The sequence below is a fragment of the Ptiloglossa arizonensis genome, chromosome 9, assembly GCF_051014685.1.
Source record: "Ptiloglossa arizonensis isolate GNS036 chromosome 9, iyPtiAriz1_principal, whole genome shotgun sequence".
Lineage (NCBI taxonomy): Eukaryota > Metazoa > Arthropoda > Insecta > Hymenoptera > Colletidae > Ptiloglossa > Ptiloglossa arizonensis.
The window spans coordinates 17531859-17559379 of NC_135056.1; the positions used below are offsets into that span (position 1 = coordinate 17531859).

At 46.0% G+C, this 27521-nt stretch overlaps 1 protein-coding gene across 1 annotated transcript in view; it reads right to left on the reverse strand.

The window, feature by feature from the left end:
• The window catches only part of LOC143151244 (uncharacterized), a 36860-nt gene extending 21195 nt beyond the window's left edge, over window positions 1-15665 (reverse strand). Inside the window, exon 1 of the mRNA XM_076320199.1 lies at window positions 15441-15665. The gene's annotated coding sequence lies outside the window, so the exon portion shown is untranslated. The remainder of the gene's footprint in view (window positions 1-15440) is intronic.
• Between the last annotated feature and the right edge of the window lie 11856 nt (window positions 15666-27521).

A 27521-nucleotide genomic window follows, 5' to 3' on the forward strand; every position in this document is an offset into this window, starting at 1 on the left:
TGTACGATTAACGAAAAGATTCGCGAATTTCCCCGAAAATGTTGAAACTACTTCGAACAACGGTGTGTATTTTTCAAGCACGGACACGTTCGTGAAAATTCTCTGGGAATTTGGCCGCAAACACGTCGAGTTTCGCGCGAGTGCCGTCCCGTGACAAATTTCTCGGGCAAACACGGGCGAGCATTTTCGAAACGAACTACGTCGTTTCTCCTTCCTCGTTCCGTCGAAATAACGCGAGAATGAACCCGGTCGGGTGAACGGTTACCGGTGACCGGAAGACACGCGCGCCACAACGAAGCTTTTTCCCTGGAAAATTACATCTCGTCGCGGCCATCGGATTTTTAATAACGGGCCAGAGACAGCATTAAGCTTCGCAGAGGACGCGGTCAGTCGTAATTAAGCTTTTGCAGCCCGACGTCGACCGGGACGCGACATTGTGTCCCGTTCCAGCCGGTTTTATATCGAGCCAACCTCGACACTGAATTTTTATAATAATTCCTACAAACGTGTCGCCATCCGTTTAACCGAAATGCGAAAATACACGTTGGCCGGTGGAAATTGTTTACGGTTCGTTCTATATAGAGAGAAACATTTCGGGCAACGAATCGACGGTAAACAAACGTTTAATCGTTGCTGGTCAAATGAAAAATTAGCATCGAATCGCGGAACGAAATATTCCGCGTAAAAATTAAACACCATTCGATCGGATAAACGTCACGAATAAATCGCCGTATGTTGTTCACCTTTTATTCGATTAAAATTTCCCACGTTCCCGGGGAACGAACGTTCGATGTAAAGTCGAATGAAAAATCTTCCGAACGAGATTATCTATTAAATAAATACCGTACATTTATCTTACGATACGATAATATTACTCTTATCGCTGCAGAACGAACTCCCGTCGCATCGATCTTTCGAGCTGCGTCGACTATAGCACTTTTCCTAGACGTTTCGGAATATTTTAACACCCTGCGGAAAAGTTACGCTCGACAACGGTACCGATTCGCAATGCATCGTCCCGTGTTGACCGCCCAAGGCCACCCAACCGCAATCCCCACCGCATAAAAGGTGTCTCGACTAAGCGAGATCACCCGTAGCTCCATAGATCGTTCTACGAACAGAATTACACCGTTTCAAAAGACGCGCGCAATAGGTGAATATTTTCTCGAATTTGATCTCTTCGCCAAGGTTTCAAAATCATCGATGCCTCTTCCAACAAAATTATTTCCCCCCAATGACATCCTTCTATAGAATACGAAAAGATTCAACGACCTCGATAATTGTACCGTTCGATCTCGAGATACCCAAGGATAATAAAAAATGTCCCAAACAGTCGCGCGCTACAACTCCCTTCGTTCGTTTCCGCGATTCTTTCACACGCGTCGATGTATATTTCCCCTGAGAATCTATCGCGTAAAACGCGACACATTTAAAACAAATACGACGAATCCGAACCACCCTGTGTGTATTTAAAGTTACTTCGATGCGCTGATATAAATTGCGAGCCGTTGTTATAAAGTCCGAGGAACGGGGCAACGGTTTCGTCGTCGATCGTAAATAATAAACTTAATCGTGACCGTTTCATTTCGAAAGAGACTACGGAAGTTTCACCCTCTCCTCTCTCTCTCTCTCTCTCTCTGTCTATTTCTCTTTCTCTTTCTCTCTTCAGGCAACGTTAACGTCCTCGTTGGGTGTAAATCAACGAGATACCGTGCCGTGTGTATCGTTTCTCTCGAGTTTCGTTTCGGTCTCGTGGTCGTGGCGGTGCGCTCGCAGTCCCGCTTGATTCGATACCGCGGAATCGTTAAAGCGAACGATACTCGCTTTATCACCGACACCGACCAAGTGTACAACCGAACAGCAGTTACTCGAGCGGTTACGCACGCGACTAAAGCGTCTCGTTCTCGAACGACTCGAACGCCGCTAATTAATCCAACGCGGAGCGAAACGGATTACCAACGAAACGAAGCACACCTCTTCTGTAGTCGCGACTGCGAAGGTGCGCAGGGAGTTTGTCGAGAACTTAAATCAAAAGTTCACCGTTGCGAGCTGTTGCCTCGAAGGATGATGCACACGTATACGTGTATACACAGCCCGTCCCGTTTAAGTCGACGGAACGGAACATCTCGCGGACGACTAATTAAAAAACAAAAAGTTGCAACGCGTTGCATAATTTTTCGAGGAAATTCAAACGAGTTTCTTCGCGTTACCGGATTTTTAATTCTCGACCGTACCCGTGGCTGTTTCGAATTCTTGCTCTTAACGAACAGAGGTACAGAGGAAATTGGAAGTAAAACGGAAAAGTATCACGGTGCGGATATTTCGAACGAAAGTTAAATTCTACTTTTTCACGGAATGAGATTCCAAAATTGAAACGATTGGAAGACGAAGAAAGAGTAAATTGACCTTGAATCGACTTTGGTAACGTGCATTGAGAAACAAGTATATTGGAATTTCTTTTTGTAATCGTGAAAGACGCATCTTTTCTTTTAATTTTTCATTCGGCCCCCCACGGTACGTTTCGTCGCGTCGACTCGAACGGGATACCCCGTGTACGACACCTCGTCGAGCCGCGTTCGCTCGACGAATTATATCAATAAGTAAACAGCCGAGTGTCGACGAGCGTTGTCGAGCGTTCACGGACGCGCGCGCATCTAGTATCGATGGGATTTCGAGTTTCATAAAATTCTCCGTGTCGATGAAACTGCCGGGTCGAAATTAATAAGACGGCTCGGCGAAGATAAATGGTGGCGGTGATACGAGCATCGAGAGGGTCGATTCGTTGTTCGATTTATCGTTTATAAAGAACGATCGCGCGAGACGTTCACCGTACGAGAGATTCGTCCGGCCGATCGTAAATTACGCTTTTTTAGGGATCACCGACGTCAGGTTCCGTTCCGCGCGGACCAACGCGTAAACCTCTAGCCACGATTACGATCGTTGAATCTGAATTACCGCGTCCACGGCGATTTTCTCGCTGGTTGTGCAGCTACCTACGTTCCGTTCCGATAATTCGATTTATCCAACGGATCAATTTATCGCTGTGCAAGCCCGCTTCTCCTGTTCTACGAACGCGCGACTACACCCGTTGTACGCTCCGCTTGATCGATTAGGTTGTCTTCCGTTCGGAACGTAACACCGTCACGGATGTGTAACGATGATTGCGATCACGGCCAACGTTGCATCCACCGATTCGCTAATATCCAGCTGGCCAGCGATCCATAAAAATGCACCGTGTTACTCGCGCGAAATGCACCACGCAACGCGACGACGAACGGACTTTTTGTTTCTTCCGATGAGAAATGGAAGAAACAAATTTCTCTACCGTTGAGAAACGTTTCTTCGAAAATGTTCAGAATCTACGGAACTTTTGTTTTAGTTTCACGATGGAATAGACGAGGCACGAGAATATAATACGGGAGCCTCGAGTTACCGTGCGCGAGTATTTCCAAGGAAGTACAGGAGCGGTCGGTTGAATTTATTGTACGTGGCTTTAATTGTTGACGAATATTTCGAGAGACGGATCGAGAACTCACTTGGATCTTTTAACTTGTTAAAAAGACTTTTAACTTGTTCATCGAACTCGAGATACGCCTAATTCGTAGCGTTTCGAAAGTATATGGTATCGCGCGACGAAGAGGGTTATTTTTAAAGAAGTCCGTAGAAAGTTACTTTTACGCAACAATGACGTGTCGCGGAGCGTTTCTTTCGAGCTGTAAAATTAATCGTGCCGATAAAAGTCTCCATTGTTTGCCTCCGATGGAACGATGTCCCGACGTTTGAATGCGGCCAACGATTAATTACGCTAGCAGTTAATTGCGATACGAGGGAAAACGAAAATCCCTGGCAGCGATGGTCGATGAAGTGGCATTTTTGCGCGTGGCGGCGCCCGGCTGGAAATTAATTAACTAAAACCGACGCTGCGCGTTCCAATAACTTGTTACGCCGGCCCGATGACTCCGATGCATCATCGCGTCCCTCGATGCGTCGCGTCGCGTCCAATTGGGATCCGGTCCCTTACGCCTTTCGTCAAACCTGGAAATTGTATCCGATTCGTGTGTTCCTTTTTAGCATCGAATAACACGAATAAATGGACAAATCGTCAACCTTGTTGTTCCTATTCTACGATACACTTGCTATATACAGCGCAACGTAATTAAAAAGTTTTCAAATGTTAACGAAAAGTTTCGAAATGTACTTTTTTAAGGACTTACGTTTTCCAGGAAATTATATTTCACGGTGCATCTCCACAATTGTGTTCATTTATTTTTCATAAAATGTGGAAGTAACTAACGACAAGGAGCCCTTTAAACCCGGGGCAAGTGTCCCCTTTGATTAATAATCGGGACGGTTCGTTGCAATTTTCGTCCACGTCGCGAAAAATAAACGAAGACGACGAAGCTACAACGGAACGAGGAGACGGAACACGATCGATACGAGGACGGGCAAAGGTCCCGTTTAATTTCGATCGAAAGAAAATTAATTCCGCGCGGGGCCGAGCCACGAAGAATTCGTTTCTTCGCTCGTCGAAAAACCGGTACTTCTCGTCTCGCGTGTGTCTATACCTCGCGATCCAAGCGGAATATTTAATCCGAGAACAATTATTTTTGCTCCTGGACGACGAGAGGGATCCCGGATGGGATTTTGCTCCGTTCCTCCAAAAAGTAATCAAGCCGATTTCGGAAGCTGGATTTTAAGCAGCGTCGAGATTATTATTTCGCATCTCGAATTCTCGCGTCTCGCGTACGGTTCGAGCTTTGAAATTTTCGTAGATTTCTTTTCAAACTCGATACGTTTACGCTAATAACGCGTCGCGATTAAGACAGTACACATGATCGACTTGGTCGCACTTTCGAACAGAAGAGAACGTCGTTAGCGTGTAAACTCTTAATTTATACTACGAGATTCGAAATTCACGGGCCGAAAAAATCATTCAGGACCGACTCAATTGTTGTTCCTTATCGAACATCTTCCGGTACGAGTAACCGTATTAATAGACCGTGCACATTGGCGAATTGATTACCCTGACAATATTGACTTTTTTCACGGAAAGATATTATCGTTTAAAAGCTCTTTGTCGGTTGCATTACGGAATTAGGTTAAACATTCTCGCTGTATCTTGCATTCGTATATTTCTACGTACTTTCGTATAAATGGATATCACGGAACACCTGTCGGTTGAAAAAGAATCGTTGTCGAGTCCCGTTCCAATGAGAAACTTTAATCAATCGGTGAACCAAAATCTCAGAGAATAATCCGTTGGTTCGATCCGTTTCGATTTTTCCAACGGTAAGAAATCATCGTGGAAAAATCGCTCGTGGATATCCGGGAACGGTTTTCACCCACGCGTGTCGCGACATTTTTTCCCCGTTTCGTTGCGCGGTGAAACTGTTGACCAACCTTTTAGGAAGACCCTACACGGTCGTTTCACGAGATGGAGAGAGATTCGATTAACCGGTGGTAGGATCAGCGAACGATCCCCGTTTCGATCATCTTGCATCCCGAGTTTTTGCGCTACCGCGGATGTTTTCTTCCATCGTTTCCACCGAAATCCATTTGTTTTCATTTCGTGGCGGTTCGGCGAGAGAAACGACGCGACGAGAACGAAACCCGCGCGGAATTGGGGCCAATTTTGGGGAAATAGATCTCGCGAGCTCGGTTCCACGATTCTTCTCAATTTTCACTGCCACGGGATTACTCGCGAAGAGAGATCCTTCCAGACAGCTGAGCTCCTTCGTGGGTAGCTACGGGACGAAAACGTGCCTCTTAAAATTTCAACCCTCGCTAACCACGAGATCCGTGACGACCATCTTACGTAAGATCGACGAGCTGCTCCGTTATCGCGAGCCCTACGTTAATTCGCCGCGAAATTTCCAATTCGAACGGAGATAAACGCTCGACGCGTGAGTTATGCGCGACGGTCGGGCCGCAATCGCGACAATTAAGGGGAACTATGTACCCCGACAGAAGCACACGGTTAAGCGTATCTACGAGCTTTTAAACGGTTCGACCTCGTTCTCCCGTGATCCTCGGTAATAATCGGAGGGTACGTAATTTCGGTCTACAAGGAAAAGAAAGAGGGATAAGAGACCCACCGTCGGGGAGGAGAGGTACTCGGTTGAAAGTCGAATTTTTAACTTTTACTTCGCGAGCCAAATTTTACCATTTGTTTCTTGTTTTCATTCGTCGCGCGACGAGAGTAGTTTTCTTTTGTGTTCCGAGCGACGAGAAAAAGAAAAAGAAGGAAGACGAGGAAACAACGACAAAGTTGGTTGGATATGAATATTTTTACCACTTGGAGATAATAATTTTCTTTCTTTTCTTCTTTGCGTAATGAAATTTTGTTCTCTATATTGTATTTCAGAGGAGGAGGAAGACAGGAGGGAAGGGAATCGTAAATAGAGTAGAGAGAAACGGTAAAAGTATTCGATAGGAAGTAAATTCTAACCATTTACATTCCACGGAAGTAATTCTCCGTTTCTTCAATTCGCTGCGCAACGGAAGGTTCTCTTCTTTTATCGTCGAAGAGGACTCGAGTAAAACGAGGTCGAAGCGTTTAAAGTACGCGTACATTTGCATAGATTTACCTCCCGTGTGGGCTTCTTAGCGAATTTTTCGAAGTCACGATTGATTTTCGTAAAAATCTCACCTACGCCGAAACAGAGACCAGAGGCGAGACGATCGTTAACGAACGATTAACTATTTCACGGTGTCAAGGATATTCTTCGTCGTCCGTCTCGAGGAAATTGCTCGAGAAATGGAACATCGAACGGTGGGTACACTTGCGAGGGAAGCACGATAAGATGGTTACTTCTATTGGATAGGAAATTTATTCGGTTGGTCCCGATGATTGTCGGCTGGAGTTTCAATTCCGACGCGACCGCTCTGCGAACGAACGTTTACTTTCGTGTACGATGGTAACCCAACGTTGATGTTTTCGTCCCGGTCACGTTGATCCTCGATCGTACTCGATCGTAAGTGGGTCACGAGTAGCGATACTTTCGGGCCACGGTTAATGAAATCTATTCCGTGGAAAAGTGTAATTTCCGTTCCCCCGGCCGAAGAAAGGGGAGGTTGATTAACGACGACGAAGCTTTCGCGCCTGCCAGCGGACGAAACTTTCTACTCGCTCGGGACGCTCGAGGTAATCGCGGACCGTCCATTCTTTCCTCGGAGGTTCGCGCGCAATTAAAAAGAAATTGTCGAGGACAGCGAACTGCAACACGGGAACGCTAATTGCCCCGGCGAGAGGAGAGGACGGTTCGACGACGAGAACGATTCACGCTCGGAGAGACGTTCCGTGTCTCCGAAGTCGACGATCCATTGTTCGTTCGTGTTTCAACGAGCGGTCCGATTAACGAAAATACGGCGAAAAATTAGAGGAAATAAAGTTTCGAGAATGGAAGAAAATGAAAATGTATAAAAAGAAGACGAAGAACGAGCGGTAGGACGCGTTCGTCCGCGATTGCAATCTTGGATGCATTCTCGTGGGTTCCCCGCGATTTCCGCGCCAATTTCACGGGATCGATCATCGGTCACATCGAGAGAGAAAGAAGGACCGGTCTCGCCGTACGGAAAACGATATTACGGATCAGCGGAAGGGGTATGAAGCGGTATGTCGACACCGATGTTCCCGGATATTCGTCCGGGAAAAAAACGGGGGGAGGATGTTCGTGAAAATCGTGCAAGCCCCGTTGAAAGCGGCTCGCAAAGCTCAAGGCCATAGGCAATCGACCGAAGCTTCAAGCTCTTCATCTGTTAAACGTCCAAATGCCATTCTCTCTGTTAAATGGGAGGCCAGCGGAGCCGAGGGACCCGGAGATTCCCTCGCGAAGTCACCGGGGATGCGTTCATTTAATTTTACGCCGGGAGTTTTAATCCTCTGAAACGACGGGAGATGCCTATCGCGGCGCAAACTTCATTTATTTATTCCCATCAACGCTCGAAAGCTGGATCTCGCGTCAAATACAGACCAAATCGAATAAAGCGGTCGACGAAGGCTATTTTCCAAGTCCGCGAGGTACAGGGGTGGGAAAGGGGTGGAGAGGGGGTATACGGGAACGGGAACGCTTCGTGTGACGAGAGGCAATTCGATTTTTTTCCTTTTCTCTTCTTCTTTTTTTTTCCCCTCCCCACCGAAAGAAAATGATGGACGGGACGTTGAAAACGTTCGGCGATCGAATCGAATTAAACGAAACTGGTACGTTGAAATAAAATAAACAATCCTGCGCGGAGCAAATCTTCGAGTAATATTTTCCTTCAATTTGTCGAGCTCGATTCTCCAAGTCCCGAATCTTCTCGACTACGAGTGTATCTCATCGCGGTGGGGAGCGAGTTTCGAAGGGGTTCCACGGAAGTTGTCGCTCGAAAGATGTCCAAAGATGTTCAAGGATGTCCAAGGATGACCAAGGATGTCCAAGGATGACCAAGGATGTCCAAGGATGTCCTAGAATGTCCTAGGATATCTCAGGATGTCCAAGGTTGTCCAAGGATGCCCAAGAATGTTTAAGGATGCCCAAGAATGTTTAAGCATGTTCAACGTTGTCCAAGGATGTCCAAGGATGTCCAAGGCTGTCCAAGAATATCCAAGGATGGCCATGGATGTCCAAGGATGTCCAAGGTCGGTGAGCCCGGAACCGGATCGAGGATCGATATTGGAAACCGTCGCCGCGAAATCGAGTCGATAGGCTCGAACTTCGAAGGTCGTTGGGACGCGCGTGCGCGACCTTGCGCAATTATTTCAAACAACGAGAAACGTGATATTTCATGGAAGACGAAACCGAGTTGAACCCGAGGTCTCTTCGAACTCTATCCCCGTATATTTCTTTTTTTTCTCCCTTCTACCGTTTATAAACGAATCCTCGAGTAACCGTACCCCCTTGCGGCGAGGCGAGTGTTTTTTTCTTTCTCGAAAAGATAAAAAGATAAAAATAAAAAAAAAAGAAAAAAAGAGGAAAAAAACACTTGCCTCGTGTGCTCTGCTCGAGCGTGCACGATCGAAACGTTCGTTTCACTGGAATCCGAAACCGCGAGAGACCTCGGTCCGAGGTGAATCGAGATTTCCGCGCGAAATCCCCTGTGCGGTGCGCGTGTCTCGCCGCGACCTCGATCGACGAACGCGCTCGAAACGGACCGCCGTGTCTCTCGTTTACGAATTTTCGTCATTCTCGAAGAGACATTGTTATCAGACTCGCTCGACGAACGGAGAAAAGTGAAACACGAGACTGGATGCCGCGCTCGTTGTTCGTCCACCGACTACTGAAAATTCATAACTGCCTGGCGTGCCGCGGTAATCCGCTTTCGACGTTATTTCCCGACACGGTGACACTCGCCTTTGGTCTAATGGTTTACAAATAATATCGCCGTTTCCGTTTATTCAAACCGTTGTACGACGAGGAGGGGGATGCAGAACGAGTTTTAATTCCCGTGGAATATTCATACATACGAGGATCGTTCGCGGACCACCGTGGTTAGCGATACATTAAGGAAAGAGTAATACGTTCCATTCGTAAATTCTTCGTTAAATGCACGCCCGCTGGAAACGGTCGAGATTTATGCGTTTCCTATAGTAACGTGCGGAGAAGCGAACAACGAGCAGTATACTGGCGAATAAATTTTTCCCGCGCTCCGAGCGAACGACGAATGTTACTTATGTATACCCTGGAATCTACGTTCTACGAACACCCGTTACCGCGAACGTTCCAGTGTACGGATATTCTGCTTGGTAAACGTTGCACGAACATTCCGTTTCGCGAACGTTTTATCATACGAGCGGTATATTTTTTATTACGGTAGAACAACCGTGTGCAAACGTACAAAGTATTTCTTTCCTCCCGCAATATCGCCGAAAGAGATATCGACAGTACGGTGTTGCAAAATTAATCATCGCTGTGTATCTTCCCGATTTTGTATTCTGTATATGTGCACCAAGTTACCTACGAACGAATTGTATTCGCGTTAGTTTGTTCCGTCTCGACCGTTAAATAAAACCGAGCATTACGAACTTGTTCCTCTATTGTACGAAACGATCGTTTGTTCCACGATTAATTCGCACAACGGAGGTTTCAACGTACCCCGAGGTCAATTGAGAATTATCTTTTCCTTTCAAGGAAACGTACATCTCGGTTACTCGCGAATTCGACCGGCCATTTTATTACCGTTAGGAGGAACGTAGGTGAGCGAGATTGGAATCGATAGGAAGGTCAGGTAACGTGTTGACAAACACAATTATGTTAATAACGTCCCGGATAAACGGACAATGTAATCGTATCAGCGGAAACTCGTCTCGGTTCTCCTTATTCCGCGAAGTTTGCATAATAATGTCTCTCCCTCTCGGTTCACGGGATCTCCAAAACTCGCCGCTTCGGGAACACCGGGGACACGACTTCCGCAACATTTGGTCGTGGTAGATAACGGGGAAGGTGTGGACCGGCATACGACAACACGGCGAAATTAACCGGAATACCAACGAACGATCCGACCTTCGATAAAGAACAATTTATCAAACCGCGAACGACAACGACGACGAAGGATGGCGAGGACATGGGTGACGTTGGGTAAGCGGTACCGGTAGTTGATCATTTAAGAGGAACCTGTCGCGGAAACTCGTACATTTTGCTAACTTTTGTCGGGTCGTTGATGCAAATATCCTGATGTTCTTTTTCGTTTTAGAGAGAAAAAAAGAAATACGAAAACATCGCGACAGTTTCGAAGAAACATTGTACGCTTAGAAATTGGTCTCCAAAGGAATCGAAACGTTCTCCAAAATCGAGATCCAACGATCGCATCGGTTGATCAACGATACGGAGTGTTATCCTTCAGAGAGATCTCGTTTCGAGGATTTCCAAACGAGACGAAATACAATTCATCGTTTTCTCGAGGAGATAACGTTTCGTTCTCTCCTTACTCGAAAACAATTACGGTACCCTCGAACGAATATCACGTTCGCGCGCTTGTGGCGAATACGGAACACTTTTGGCGATTTGGATAAACTTGAACGACATTTTCTGGATTTTCCTTCTGTTTTTCTTTGCGTCGATGGACGACGGTAATTCTCAAAGTTGCGGGAAAGAAAAATTGATAAAACTATACGGGATGTTTCTTACGCCACGGATTAGAGTCTTTTCGTTCGAGGTAGGTTTCCTTTTTTTTTTTTTACAGCAACGGTGCTTTCGAAACATCACGAGCAAAGAAGAACGGTGTATTTCGCGAACAGGAAGCGATCCCTTTCGTTCGTATCACCGAATCCCTCTCAAGGCAGGAGGAAATCCTATTGACGAAACGAGAGCTTCCTGTCCGCGCGACAAGTGCTTATCAAACGTTAATTGCACGGAAAATGTAGCTCGCGTCTGCGGGCGTAGCCAAGATTACATCTCTCGTGGGAGATCCCTCCGTTTGATACGGAAAGTGCAAGTATTAATGGAGGTAATTAATTTGATTACCCGGCTGCTGTCAGTTTGGAAATCCGTGTCGGTGGCGTGACTCGCTCGACACCGAGCGGACAATTTTCCGTGCAATTTTTTCCCGCGGTTGCAAGGGATGAAAAATTTTCACCGGGCATTGAAACGAAAAAAGAAAAAAAAAAAAAAAAATAGAAACGGAAAAAGGGTGGGATCGATCCGATAACCGATCGAAATAATTCGATATCAAAGACAGGACTTGTGTCCTCTGAAAGCTCGATGATGAAATTTACGTTTCTTTTAATTTCATTCGTTAGCCAGAAAAAAAAAAGAAAAAATGAAAAAAAACGATAAAGTTCGGTATCGCGTTATTCCGATCGAGTGATTTCCGAATTGGTCCGATTTTTGGACATACTCGACGTTTCGATCGAAACGCGCCAACGAAATGCAATTTAACCCGGACGCGGTCGATCTTCGTTCGAATTTCAATCCGTTACGCGCATCGTTGCACTGAAAAATGCACCGGGCGCTGCCTCGAGACGAGCGTAGTATTCAAAACACGGGGAACCATCGTTTCTGCGATCGCGTTTACCGTCCGTAAACACGATACGCGATAGACACTGGCTACGACTTCGCGGTCTACGATCGATAGGATGCAAACGAAAATAGAACTTGGCGCATTTATTTCATCCGACCGGTTGGTCGCGGCCAAAATGCAATAAAAACCTTCGTGAAAAGGATATCGCCGTGGCGGTTAAAGCGTTTTACGAGTCAGCGGACGCGCTTAGAAGCGCGAGGCAAAGGGAGCCGGATATCGTTTAGATTTAGACGAGCTCGTGAATAAGACTCTCTCGGTTTACGCTCGTTTTCTTCTCGATTGTACAACGCCTTCCACTCGGAACGTTACGAAACTCGCGCCTTTTCGTTTCGTCGCGGTTGAAACGTTAAGGAACGGTATTTAAATAAAAAAAAATTCGAGTCGCGGGAATCACGGAACTATCGTTGATAAACGAGAGATACACGATTCGTGTACACAGCGAGGTGCTTTTTAGAAATTCTCTCTCTCTCTAGAAATGCAATCGAATACGTGGTCGCGACGCGAGTAATGGTATCTACACCGAATCGTTTGCCCGGAATAAATTATTCTTTAATACGAATCTTTGTCGTTGTCCGATAACGTTCAATTGTTTATACGAACGGTGTGTAATTCCTACGGTCGTTACCGTAGATATTTTACTCGAACTTCGTGACCGAGCAGAGTGTTTCGCGTAACGATTTAAAATTCTACGATAAAACATCGCTCCGTCGGTGAACGAAAACGAGCGACGAGTACTCGAACGGAATACTCGCTGTTGCGCGCGCGCGTTTGTTAACAGCGTAAATATGTTTGCAATTACGGTAAATAACAAGTGTACGGAGCGGAGGGTCGAAAGTTCTCGGATTAATAGGAACTGTGGAGAGAGCCGAAGCTTTCCGAAATTGAGCGTCGAGCGAAGCTCGAAAATTACGGAACCTTCCGTGGAATTCGCTTAAATTTCGCCAGTATTGGCCGCCCGCTTTCGTTTACCCCGATAAAACGCATTCGAGAATTAATATTTCGGAAAGACTCTACGAACAACGATAAGGCAACTTTGCGCCAGCTCGAAATCGTGAATTCCGTTCGTGATAATTTATCACGGGTTTACGAATTTATTTCGCGTTTTACGATATTATATCCGTGCCAAGGATTTCGAATAGAGGACACCGGAGCCCGAGAACCGACGATTTTTCGTCCCGTTTCGTCCCAACGAGGATGGAAAAATTATTTTAATTGGACTTCCCGAAAGCGTATCGCGAAACGGAGACACAAAGCTGATAAAACAGCGTCCTTTCAGACATTTCGGTACTGCCTCTCTGTTCGCGATTCAGTTCGACGTTCGTTAAGTAATTGCGACCAGTTTCGAACTCGTGTCCATCGGCGAGAATTATATTCGCGCGTCGTTATTGTCCGGAATAAAGAAAACAAAAATTCCTCCGCCGAGGAGATAGGTGGACGGACTAATTAATACGCTTTTTTGCAAATCGCAACGATTCGCGCCTGCAACGAAACGAGAGCCCTCTTAACGGAAACGCAGCCTTGTTCGTTAACGTTACCGTCGTTGAAAAGCGTAGACGAGAATTACATTTAATTTCGTTCCAACCCCCACCACGGATGATACGTCCGTGAAAGGAATCATTAGGGAAATCTTGCTCGGATTTCGAGCTACGATAAACAAATGCGTGGGTCGTTTGCAACGTTATAACAGCGAGGGGAGAAAAAAAGTTCCCTAGCCGTTAGAAGTGTAGTCGTACCGAACTTTGCGCGAAGGTCGATCGAAACGATATTAATATCCGCGGATATCCAAAAGTTTCGCAACGACTTACACGAGAGAATCAATTGCCTTCGCGAGGGTGGACTCGTTATTTTGTAACGTTACGAGTGGAAGGCGCATAAGCGTTTATAAATTTTCGAGGAGCAACTCCGACTATAATCGTAGCGGGTAGGTTTCCCGCGTTAAAGTACAATGAAATGGCCGGTATCAACGTCGGACGATGTACGTATTTCTGCTCGCGTCTACTAATCAAATTTTATTCGCTCGAGCTTTGTGCCCGGTTATCCCGGCTTATTAAAATCAATTATCCGCTACAACGTGAAAACTACAAACGGATACGAATATTGTTCGCCTTTCTATCCTTGACCGTGCGCAATTTCCTATCTACAAAATGTTCCACTCGAAAACAGCTTACCGGCTACTTTATTATAATCCAACGAAACGAACAAACGTTTCGTACGTAATTCGTACCGTTTCCAGTAATCGCCACCTTTCGAGAACAAATTCTCGAAATCGTTCCAAACGTTTCCAGGTCGTCGAATATTTCCCAGACGAGCAACCTCGTAATTTTTTTCTCTCGTAAATCGTACTTCGCTTCGATACCCGTCCAGATATTACAACAACGCTTTGTACAACTTTCTTACGGGAAATTGAACCGCGAAAGCGACCGTGGTGGTCCGTTTCGAGCCAGTACGAGCGAACACGTCGATTCGGTTCGAAGTGTCGCGCATAATCCAAGCTGTGCGATCCTCCCCTTACGTCGAAAGCAAGCCGCGTTCACCAAGGTGAACAATTTCACTCGAACCCGTTCTACGGACCAACTGTGCCAAAACCCGTGAAATATTCACGTTCTTGACCCATTCGACCTCCGTAGTCGTCTGCCGCCCGCGGTGAACAATCTCGTTCTTTTTTTTTTCCCATTGAAGCTCGAACCGAGAGAAACGACGAGCCGATAAAAAATAACACAAATGGAGCACGGCGTTCGTGAGCGCAACGAGAACAGGGTCAACGCCCAACCAGTCTCGCTGTTTACAAACCTTTTTTAAACGGAGTACACCGAGCGTAATCGTAACGATCGCGCGAGTTTCTGCGGGAAGTGACCATCGAGGACCACCGATCAAAGTTTGCCCCCCATTTCGACGGTCCGAGAGGGACGATCGGGTACCAACGACGAAGGGAAGCAACTTTGATCGCGGACTCGTGGCACCTTGAATTATTTACTCCCGATTCTATTCCCGTTCCCATGTCAATAACATTCGCACGAAAAGTCAACACTATGCGCAGCGATAACCATTGCCACGATCGATCCGTCCTTCTGTGTCAGAAGCTCGTCGTTCCCGACGTAGACCGCGCGAATTCACCCCCTCCTCTTGGTTCCCGTCTCGTATCTACGTATTCGATCGCCTCGCGAGACAATTCTACCATTCTTGGTTTCCCGTTACGCGTCCAGCCGTGAAATATTTTTTTCAAGAAGCGTCGACCGAGCGATACCTATCGAAAATCTTTCGCGATACGCAATACCCTTCTACGGTGAAATCGATCGTTTCGCGAAAACGAATCGCTGTCAACGCTGCTACCTTCTAGATGAAAAAGTGTTCGAAGCGTTCGGAGAATCGGGGGTGTCAGTTGCGCGGCGATGATACCGCGAAGCGTTTAATTACCAAAGTGAAAGAAACATTGAAAAACTTACCCCTGGAGAGTCGACCATAATGTACGAACGCGAAATTTCCCGCCTTTCCGTCGGTATCATTTGTCAAAGTGCGGTCGAACGTGGTAGAGAGAAACGGAGTAGCGCGCAGCGTGCGCGTGTATCGTTTCGGTGGGCCCTCGTCGAAGGTGATCCCGATCGATTCGTTCGTTGTCGTTCCGAGCCGAGAAGCTTCGGATGCGGTGGATTGGCAACGGATCGTCCTCGATGTACGACGGTTCCTCTTCGATTGGATGTTGTCGCGATGGAAGTGGTCGGAGCCGCGGCTCGAGGCAGACTGAACGCGCCCCGCTGTTCGGCCACGAATATAAGCGCGACGCGCAATACGGAGACGCACGCCTCTCACCGATACGCCCGTGATTGTGGCCTTGATCGACCTTAGGCGTGATTCGCTCGACGATCGCCGGGAAATGTTATCACTCGTTCCTCGTCCGATCACGGCTGCGTCTCATTTCAGTGCGACGCGCACTCCCGGGTAACTCGATTTTAACCTGCCTCGTGTGCCCGCCCAGGCCGCGGCCATATGGCTGGAAATGTTTCGCGAGGCAACCCTTGATACCCTCCTCTATATTTATCTAACCGTGAATACGGGATTCGTTATCAGCGGTAACCGCGAGTATCGTCTAGCGTTTCGTAGCTACGCTGGATTTCACCATCGATGGGAAGAAAATACGCAGAACGCTATACGAAACGGAACACGGAAAGGCCCAACCGTTTTTTTTTTTTTTTTTTTACCGATATTAACGTTCTTTTCGAGCGATTGATTCTTTTGTACGTGATTCGCAGGAATGTAAAGACACTACGTTTACACTCTTCTCGTAGGCTTGGATGGATAATTGAAAATTTTATTCTAGTGAATCCTCTTCGACGGTTACTTCTTGACACCGATATTCGTTAAATCGTTCGAGCTTCTTTTACACGTTTTTAGGTTTCGAATTACAAGTTCGTACTTCACCATCGTGTGGGTGTTCTACGCAGCATCGACTGCGAGGCAATTAGCGATGGAGTTATCTAAATGTACTATATTTTCGAGTACACGTTTATTTCCTCGAGGTGGTTTATCGTGCTTCGTTGTTTACGTCATATTTTTGTCCGAGTTTCTCTGTGTTCGTAGAGAACCTGGTCGTTGATATTTGGTCGGGGTAGAACTTACAGGGCGGTTCCTATTTTTGGATAATTTTAACGTGGCCTGTTCTGCGATTCTCTTTTGTTCGTATTGCGTCAAGGTAGACGCGAATATCGTATTGTAAATTTTTCGTTGTTTTCCCGATGATCGAGTATCGATCGCGAACGTTTACACGGCAACGTTAACCGAATCCGAGTTGCGAGTAGTTCGTAAAATTGTGAAAACGACGTTCGAAGTCGCTGCATCGAGTAGTCGCATACGAATGCCGTAACTCGTGGAAAAAGAGCGTGTTTTCGCTTCTGGTTCTCTCCTTGTAAGCGTATGATCTCGAGCAACCCGGCCCCGGATATTCAGCCTGTCAAGAACCTTGCGCTGTACGTGACAAAACGCACCCTACAGTCTTCTCACGTTCTCGCGCCAAGTTGTACAAACATAACATTTTCGAGAGATACCAAAACCCTCTGGAAACTCGAGACGTACAATCGCTCCCGCGTCACGAGATCTTTTGCATTCGATTACGATTCTGTGTAATATGCACGTACACCCTGAGCCGTCGGACGAAAAAAAAAGTATCTCGAATAAAACATCGTTTCGAAAACATTTCTAACCCGATATCGCGAAATTGACGCCTTCAAGGAAAAATGTGTAAACGCGAGAATTAAATATTCTTCAACGACGATGTTTCTGCGTGCAATTTTCGGAAGAAATCATTTCTCTCGATAGTACAGTAAACATTGGTACGTGCCTGGTAATAATGCCCGCGTTAAATATACGTAAAAATTATTCTATTCGTAATTTACGCAAAGTCCGAGGGAATAAATTTGATCGAAAGCTACCAAGTGGCGTCGTTACACGCCATTATACGATACCTACGCGAAAACGCGTATCATCGATTCTAGCATTAATCACGGCACCTGCAACGCTTCCTCGTATCGGTGCAGGTTAATTGATTTACCTTCGTTCGTCTTTTTTCGCGTCGACACGCGAACCACCCTCGTTCACCTCCCGCGAATAGTTTCTCGCATCGGGAAGCAGAAACTACACGAGCCGAAAACAGTTTCGGAATGTTTAAAACCCCTCTCGCCGGCCACGGACGATATTTTTGGTATTGCATGAATTTTTCATTCGCAATGAATTCCCTCGCTGGGACACGACGCGTCGAATTTTTCGCGAACACTCGGAATCCTCGCGCGCTGGCTTCATCTCGAATTGCGCATCGAATTTCTCGTTCGGAAGTAATTTGAGTCGCAAAACTGTACGAGGAGAGCAACTGTAGGCGACTTCACCTGGCCATTGTGTTTCCATTTTTTTTTCGCACGATTGTTATCGGTTCTGTAACGAGGCATTGAGTAACTACAAATATGTACGTAGACGCCTGGAATACATCTCGACCGAGGGCGCGTTTCGATGAAAAGATACAAGCTTCTCGCGGGAAACGGTTGAAAATCGTGTCGCTAGAAATCGGTATCGGCGAACGGTGTAAACAATTGGTATCGTAGGATGTATTACGGGGAGTTTCTCGAGAAGGAAAAATTATTATCGAGTCGAGTCGTCGGGTTTGTTTCGTTGTTTCGAAAGGAACACGATTCGTTTGGAACGAATCGTCGAAATTTAAGAGGAAATTATTGGCAACGGTATCAAAATCTAGAAAGTGTGTTCCTTGGGAGATATTCGTTGTCGAACATTCCCGACCACGGGATTTTGACACATACACGATACTTTACCATAGAAGTATTTACTTAAATGATTAGCAAAACTACGGAATAAAAATATCTAACCGACAGTTTCTCCCTTCGTTCGAATATTCTTACTCGGTGGTTCCCGATCGAATTTAAAAAGAAGTTATTCACCGATTCGACGATCACGAGTATAAAATTACCACGAGTATCGAAGAGTTCTAAAAACGCAAAATATTACCGTGGTACGTCCAAGACACTCTCACGGTACACGGTACACTCTCGAGTATTATGGGTTTCTCGTTCTCCAAGATGACCACAAACACACGTTTGGAAAGGTTCACGGACAAGTGGTTAGTGTAGTACAATACTTTCTAGAGAAATTGAAACGACCGTAACGTTGGATATGGAAAAAGGAAGTAGCGGGCCACGCGGTCAATTATTAAAATTTTACTCAAAATGACGTAGATATTCGTTGAAATTTTTTCAACTCTTTGCATTTTTATCATCGGGGATGCATTTTTAGTATCGAGGTTCGATGAAATCGAATGCTATTTTCGAACCTCCCTATCATATTGATGTAACGCAAACACGAAACGATCGCGTCTGGTTAGACTGTAAACGTAAGGGATAGTTATTCGTTACCGAACGACAACGTTGCTCGAAATCATCGAAAATTTATCGTTGCAACTTCGTCGCGAAAGAGCCACTCGAAAGTTCTCATTTCTCGCAGTATTTTTACATTTTCGCGGTCTCGGCGTACCGCGAGTATCGGCCGAGCGAAGACGAAGTTCACCTCTCCGTTTCTTCGTTTTGTAAATCTCGGTTACAGGGTGCACACTTTCAGGAAGCCGTTATGTATTATTTATGCGTGCAACCGTTTTTCCTCCACGCTTCTGTGTCCGCGTGCTAAGTATATACAACACCGCCGCGGAGCGAGAGAGGTTTCGAGCGAAGGATGTTTTTCCACTCTGTCTTCGTTAAAGGTAAGTTCGCATAAACATTCGCCATCGTTTATAGAACGTCGAACAATTCCGTGGTAGCGTCGATCGGATTCACGAAACGTGAATACTCGATTCCGGGTATACGAATATGCAATTAATTTCGAGGTGACACGCGAGATCGTTGTCGCATCGAAATATTAAACTTTCGCTAGGTTTTTCTTTTACCAGCGCGGTAAATTTTTTTTCAATACCACCATTGTATCCCCTTGATTCTCTCAAGTGGACCAACCCCTTCATCGAAGGGGAAAATCTCGAAATCGTAACGATGTCCGCCGTAGTGACTTCACCAAGTCTCCGATGTAATCTGGATATCGAAACTGTGCGGATATTGTGCTCGACGATACGAAGATCCTTCTTCGAAACTTGACTTCCGAGTCATCATCCGTGATGGAAGCAAAAAAGAAAAAAAGAAGAAGAAAAACAAACAGGAAAACCATCGTTCTTCCATCGAAAACTTTTTATCGCGCAAATTTTCAACGAGGGAAAGTTTTTTCTCTCAATACTGGGAAGAGGAGAAGTATTTCGTGCACCGCAAACGTTAACGATCTATCTCGAATACCTTGAATCGAAGGAAAGATCATCGATCCTCGAAACGAGTATTTTTCGTACGTTCGCGAAAACGTGTTCTTCGAATCGTCCGCGGGAACTTACGAACGTTTCGACTATTTCGACGTATTTTCTCGTTAGAGAGCGGAAAATTCCCGGGCACCGGGCTCGTGCACCATTTTACGGAGTCGTCGCATAAAAACGGCCAAGGTAGCGCACCGAGAACGATTATTTATCCCCGTGATGTTGCATAAACGCGGCGTATTTGCTCGACAACAATGGGGATCTCTCTCATCGGGAATTGCGAGAAGAAACGCGCCGCGGCGAACCGACGAATGCGCCGCGGCATTGAATATTTATTCGTTTGTATAAATATGCATCGTACGACCCTCGAAATCCACCTTAATTGAATCGATTAGTTCGCCGTTTGGGTCCTTGAGGACGAATCGTGGTACTTACGCGACAACCTTGCCAACCGATTTCCCTAAACGCGACACAACGTGCGGTGTTACGGTTTACGCGACGACCATAACGCGCAAGGATTTTTCACACACTGAGAAAGTTTCTATGACGCGTCCTTGGCTGGAATAGAGTCTTTCGTTTCCTGTCTGTTTGCTCCCGCGTGTCGTTAAAATTGCCAACGAAGCACAAACGTTTCCCGCTGGTTTACGATCGTCTTTTCGCCTCCGCGATAGGGATGCGCGTATCGAGTGGCTTAATACCTAATTTGCGCTCGTAGGAAGCCCGTTGTTGAATCGAAACGTCGTATATTCGCGCGAGCCCGGGCTAGCACGCGTTAACGAGCGGGCGAAAGTTTCCCGGTACGCGTGGGTCGAACAATGTTAAATATCCAGGTAATACGTAGGTGAACGAGGGTAATCGTTCGTGGAAAAATGAACGAGAAATTGCGCAATAATATCGAGGCTTCGTAGTCGAGGAAATCGATGATGAAAATTCGACGGATGCAAAGTGTAAAATAAAGAAAAAAAAAAAACAGCGTAATCGACTTCGACCACCTGGAACGATTTCTATTGAAGGTAGTTGACTATTGAATGTTCTTTAGCAAAATTGTGTATAAATTGCACTTGGAGGCAAACCGAGTGTTCTGGCCGACCATTGTTCGTTATTTCCACTTGGTATCGATGATAGTACGAGATTATTCGTTGGAACGTTATTATCTGAACATTTCGGGACCTCGATGCGACTCTCGCGATACGGCTGACCGTTATTCGTTGTTTCTACTTGCGTCGATGCTGTTACACGTTGACTCTGCTACGATATCATTTGCTTCACTCGTCCATCTCGGTATCTTCCAACCGGTTGGTACGGTATTACGTGAAAATTCGTCGGACGTGTCTGTATTTCGCTACTGTTCCAACAACCCGGCTGACCATTACTCGTTATTTCCACTTGGGTAGAAGCTCGTAAACATTGTCGCGACATTATCTGATTTTCCACGATGGTATTATCTTCTAACTAGTTGGAACCAGTTGAAACGGATAATACCGTACAGTCGTCGATGTTTAGAAACACCGACGCCAGTAGAAGCGGCGAATCGTTGGTCAGACACGTATGGAAAGTTATTCGATCGCGCACATACTCCGTGGCTGTACAAAATTATTTACCTCGCATTTTCGATTCACCTTTGCACGTGGAACCCCTTCCCTGTTGCGCCACGAATTTTGCCGCATTCTGTAATTATTCATTATCTCCCGCGTTGGTTCCCAGCGAATTCGTTCTTATCGAAACGAACGTTTAAAATAAATTACGGTAGACTCGAAATCGTCCGTAAGCGAAAACGATCGATTTGTTCCGTTGAATAAATTACACCGTTCATTACTTTTGATCTTGTAAACTATACGAGAAATATTAAAAATATTCTCTATGACGTATCGCGTATTACGGCGATTCGTTCTAAAAATATCTTTTTCTTATAATACACGTCTGGTTTTGCTACCGGATGCGAGCTCAACGAGGAGGATTAATCGAGGGTGCAGTTTCAAGATTCCCCGGTTATCGTAACGTGAACTTCCACCTTAAGGACGGACGATGACGGGAAAAAGGTTTACGCATCGAATTTCTTCGATCATTGTTGTCCTCGTTCTCGAACGATCTCCGATCTGTGATATCAGTAATTGTTACTTTCTTTGTTCGTCCAGTGAGAACGTCCGTACCGTCGACGAGAAACGGAGTCTACGGCTCGAACGAAACGAGTGTCCCTCGTTTGTATTTAGGATTGGTGTTCCACGTCGACCGTAAGATCCATTTCGAGTACAGAGCCGAATACGGCCACTCGCACTATTCTTAATCCGAACTTAATTCGAAGTTAGACAGCCAGACAGCATTGTCAATCCAACTATTGTAATTGGATTCCATGAAACCGCTCTGCTCGTACCAAACAGTTCGCGAAGCCCCCGTCTAAGCAATTTGACATAGTTCATCTGCTTCGAAAGGGGATACAGTTAAACCGTTATCTTCCATTAAGAGTTTCATGATTTGATAACCGAAGTAGTCGTGTATACAACAACACAGGGAAACGTTATTCGCCGCGGGTACGTTGCCACGGTATGTAAATAAACGATCTACAGTTAAGGTGCGTGGAATTCCGTGAAAAGAGCGAGAAGTTACGATCTGTGACACGGGAACGATAGTTCTCGGTTTCTCGTTCGTAACTCGACAATTCTTCGCGCGTAATTCGAACGGTACTTCTCGTAAACTGACGTAATCGGTGATACAACGGAACCGTGTTACGCGATTCGAGGTTTACGTAATCGTACCGTGTTGTGTGTAACAGAAATCGGTAAATTCTTTTAAACGAAGCGGTCGATAGTTTCACGGCCGGACAGGAGTTTCGCGTTTACGTTTTAAGCGAGAATCCCCATCGGCGAGACACGTGGAATTGTAATTGCAATTCTGTCCTCGCTGCGTCGTAATTATTTACAACTAAACCGTTGATTCGAATCAACGGATCCGCGGCGAGAAACTATCCCGTTGAATAAATCGCACCGTCGAACTGGGTGCAATTATTCGCGAACGAAATGTCAACTTTTCGAGGTTGTTCGTCGATGTTGACGGCAAGGTGAGAAAAAGGTGGGAGGATGTAAAAAAAAAAAAAAAGAAAAACAAGAGAAGGTGACGCTCGTTGTTCGGTGTTTTTCTCGGCCCGAGAGTCCCTTAGGCTCGATCGAGGTTACTTTTCGAAGAAGATCGATCGTTTCGTTAAATCGGACCGCGCAACACGCATATCCACTTTCGTTTGAAAAAGGAAAACTACGTTCCTCCAGCTACTCGTGGGAATTCAAACGGATGGAAATGTGTGCCCAAAATTCTGGTCACGCATGCCCTAGAAATCAGCGAATTCGAAACCGAGCGAATTATCGTTCAGTGCGATCGAAGTTCAGCGTTTCGTGATCGTTGAACGGTCGGTGGTTCGATCGATTCGAGTTTCTGAACAATAAAACGTGGACATTGAAAATCGAAACTCACGTTTCGCTCACCGCGACAAATGCTCGCTAAGTTGCAACAAATACGTGAGAGAGACAGTAGGATTTCCTCGAACGTTGATAAATTTCATCTTAAATTTCTTCAAGGTCGCGTCAAAGTCGCGTGACGTTTAAACGAATCCACGTACCTCGGCTCCACTATCGTAATCGCGTAAAAGCGTACCAATGGAGCGAGCTCGAATACAGTTGACCTTCGGAACTTTATCAAGATCAAAAGAGGGTAAGAATTATTTAAACGTCGGAGAATCGAGATCCTTACCTTGTATTTCGTCCGTAGGATACGTTCCAAGTTTGCACCTTCGGCTCGACCAAGTTGCAGCAACTTTGGCCGCTCCTTGTCCTTGGATCGTTCGAAGGTCAGCGCGCAGGAACTCCTCGAACGACCTTCGAACGAAGAAACAAAGAAATTTGTCTTCGCGGACTGATCTCGAATAAAATATGAGCGAGGAGAGCTGTTCCGTGTTCGTTCGTACCTTATCTACCAACTTCTTCGTCCAACGTTCGTAGATAATTCGCTAGACGTCGCGCGAACGCTGTACCACGCGTAACATATTTTTAATTATCCGTGATATTTTTACCCGAACTCCCGTACACGTTGTTTCGAATATTCCGATGGACGCCTAGAGACCGTTCTGTCGGTCATTCTGACGGGACAACGTGCACCGTTAAAGGCTGTATACACGGTCCAAACCCTGTCGACCTTTATTATCCACCCGCTGGATCTAACGATTGTTTCGCTTTGCGCTGATTAAAGGCAGTCACGGTGCCCGGCCGAGAGGAACGTAAACGCTACGTGAAATTCTCCGATGCATCGACGTCGATGCAACGATGTAACTACGAAATTCGTAGCGGTTGCAACGAACAAGCTAGCAAATTCGCTTTTCCCATTGTTGCGTACGAATCGCGTGGCACATGGAAACTAGCTACTGTTCGTACGTGGGAAGAAGGTTAACACACGTGTGTACATCCCCACTCTAGTTTACAGTGCCTCCCCTACCGCTGCACGCGCGATTCTTATTGGTTGTTGTCGATCATCTTCGTTGTTCTCGGCCAATAGCGACAATACGTACGGTGGTAAGGTAATTGGTAGATTGTAAGTTGGAGTGGGGATGTAAACACTCGTCAACCTTCTTCTCGTGCACGGGCAGTACATATATCGTAGAGAAAGCGTAACGAGATTATCTATTCGTTCGATTTGAATCATTCTCGTAGCTGCGAATGTTCTAAAATATAGTGACGCTCGATGGTCGAATTTTTTCGCTCTCCTTTGTCTCGGTTTCATTAAATCGAGCGCGCGAAGTTTCGCGCGAAACGATACGGCTCTTTGGTCGATCGATCGATCGATCGTTGCTAATAAAATTCGAAATACGTGACCGCCGCGATGAAACATATACAAAGTGTGCCCGATAACATTCTCTGTTTACCGTGCGCGCAAACTTTCGCACGATTCATCGTCCGAATTGCCCCTCGCGTTAATAGGATTCCGTTTAATCGTCACGATTTCGAAAGAGGTCGGGGTATCGATAGGGAGATTCGTTCGACCTTCGCCAAAAGAGAAGGGAAACCAGAAACTCCATTTATATTATAGAGACGTAATCCGATATCGCTAGTTGTATCGTAGACGAAGGTGCCAGAGATGTTGCGACCCAATTTCGCGTACAAGGTTCTCTATATTTCATCTCACGAACCAGCCGGGTTCTCCCCGGTAATTTCACTCGTATACGGCTGATTTTCACCAGTCGTTGTTAAAAACCACGAATTTTCTTCAAAATTCGCGCCAATAAGCGAGACAATACTTTTCGATATCAATAGGATATCGCGTGATCTCGATAGAATGCCCGAAACGTTCTTCTCTTTTAGCAAGATAGCGCGATGATACGTCCGATAGAAAAACGAGACGATATATTTAAAAACTTCGTCGAACAGTTCTGAAAGAACGTCGACCTTGGCTGGGTTAACGCCAAAAGAGAGACCACGTTGATTGTCCAAAGTGCAGTATGCCGGTTCATAAAAGAGTTCTTCGTTGGCTGAGTTTTACAATTCGCCAAAAGTTCTGCACGAGTTCTGTACACTGTTGCGATTTCTGGACGAGTTTCGTTCCTCGGGTCGCGTTTTCGAATCGAGGCTGAAAGATACACTTCTGGGAACGAATATTGCTGTTTTCCGTTTGCTTGTGTTTTACCGAACGGTGATGGAAATTTTAAGAATCGATCGTGGCGGGTCCAACGAGTGGTTCAATTCCTGGGAAGTCGTGAATGCGTCGGATGTCGCGTTATGTGTTGTACGTGGGTGTGACAGGTTTTGGTAGTAATTTTTTACGAAAGGAAGCGTTGCTGACTCGAGCTTCCGGAAACTAGATATTGTCCAGCACACGAGGTGTCCAGCTGTTCAATAATCTCCGGTTCCTTTGGATTTAATACCGTAAAACTAAGCTCGAAGTCTCGAGAGTCTTCGAGGGCCACGGCTGTCGAATTTCCTACCAATGCCACGAGTGCCTTCTGATACGGTAGCGGACCGAGCTTCAAGAGAGTCTACGAAGGAATTCTTACTTCGCTCGAGAGTAAATACAAAAGGTGAACTTTCGTCTTGTTAAAAATCGATACTCGCTGAAATTTAACTGAATCGGGGACCGGCGTCGAATCGATCGTCGTAACGATTTTATTCCAGATATTGTCTCGAGCTCGATGAGAAACAGAACACGAAAAGAAGCGAAAGAAGCAGAGATAATCGAAGAATCGAGATAATCATTTCGAAGGAACGCGACACGATGAATCGTTCAATTACAAGAATCAAAGTTTCGCATTTTTTCACTTTCGCGACAACGATGTCGATGGATCGGTGAGGTTCTCCCAATCGAAATGAGTTCAAACGCAACGTAAATCGAACAAACTTTACTCGTGACAAATTAAAAAATTCCAAACAGCGAAGATAGTAGAATAGTAGGGAAATTCCTCCAATTCGTTCGGACTCGTTTCAATCGAGCGAATCGTTGCAACGATAAATCGAGAAGAATAAAAATTTAAATTGTTCGCAATCGAACGATCGTAATCCGTGGGACGTTTTCTTCCGAGTATCTCTTTCCCGCTCATTGAAATTTAGTCGAGACGACTCTATTGAAATTCGAGCGCGCTCTACCTCTTAACGCGTTAATGGAAACGCTCGTTCGAACTAATTTTTCGCGCCTGCCTCTTCGTACGATTCGCGAGAAAGTTCACCGAGAGATTTCTCCTTCGTTGCCTATGAATGATCCCCCAAGTGGGGTGAGAGCGAAGGGTGCAGGTACGAAAACGCGGATCTCACCCGAGATTATCGCGTTAAGAACACTCGAAGCTCGAAGGAAAGCGACACCGGTTGAAACTCTTCCACGGTTGTGTTACCCGCTCGTGATGCAATTAATTAAAACTATCTTCGCGTACAGTCGTCTCGCTGTTGACGTTTATTGTCGCGCGAGTGGAGCCGAGTCGTTCTTGGTCGCGATATTTCAATTTCCCTCGGAGCTGCGACTCGGCGAGACGGGGGCTGTTTAAATTTTAAACAAAGCCGGAAAACTAAATTATCGCGCGCACGAGAGCCAAAGTTTCCACACCCAGCTAGGAGAGTATTGTTCCCGGTGTCGCGGAGATCGCTGGTTATCCTGTGATCGTCGGTGCGCAAACACGCGATTAAGATTTGCTGCAGTCCGCGAGGGAACGCACCGAGACCGTAATAAATATTTCTCCTCGAGCTGGAACCACTTTCTTGTTCTTCGGTTATCCGGGCTGGAAGGCAACGACGCGATAAATTCCACTTAAAAGGTACTCGAGAAGCGAACGGAACAACAGAGAGTGTTCTTCCACGGTGCGATTCCGCGCCGTTATTGCGCCGGAACACCTCCTCGAACCAACTCGCCGAGCTTTAATTCTCGGATCGTGGACAGCGATCGTTCGTGACTCGCGAGGAAGCTTCTCGTGCTTCTGAACTACTCCCTTTGAACGCGAGACAATATTTTCAAAGTATCGCGACAATATTTATCGAGTCCCTCGATGCAAGAATTCCCGACAATCCGATTTCACTCAACGATTACCACCGTGTTACGCGTACGAGATAACTCGATCGACGAGTCTTTCGTTCAATAAGAAAAATTGAGTTTGTTCCGGAAATGGCGCGTATTATCATTTACGGCGATAAAGAACAAGGGTCGTGTTTGCGTCGCGAGTAGAACGATGGTA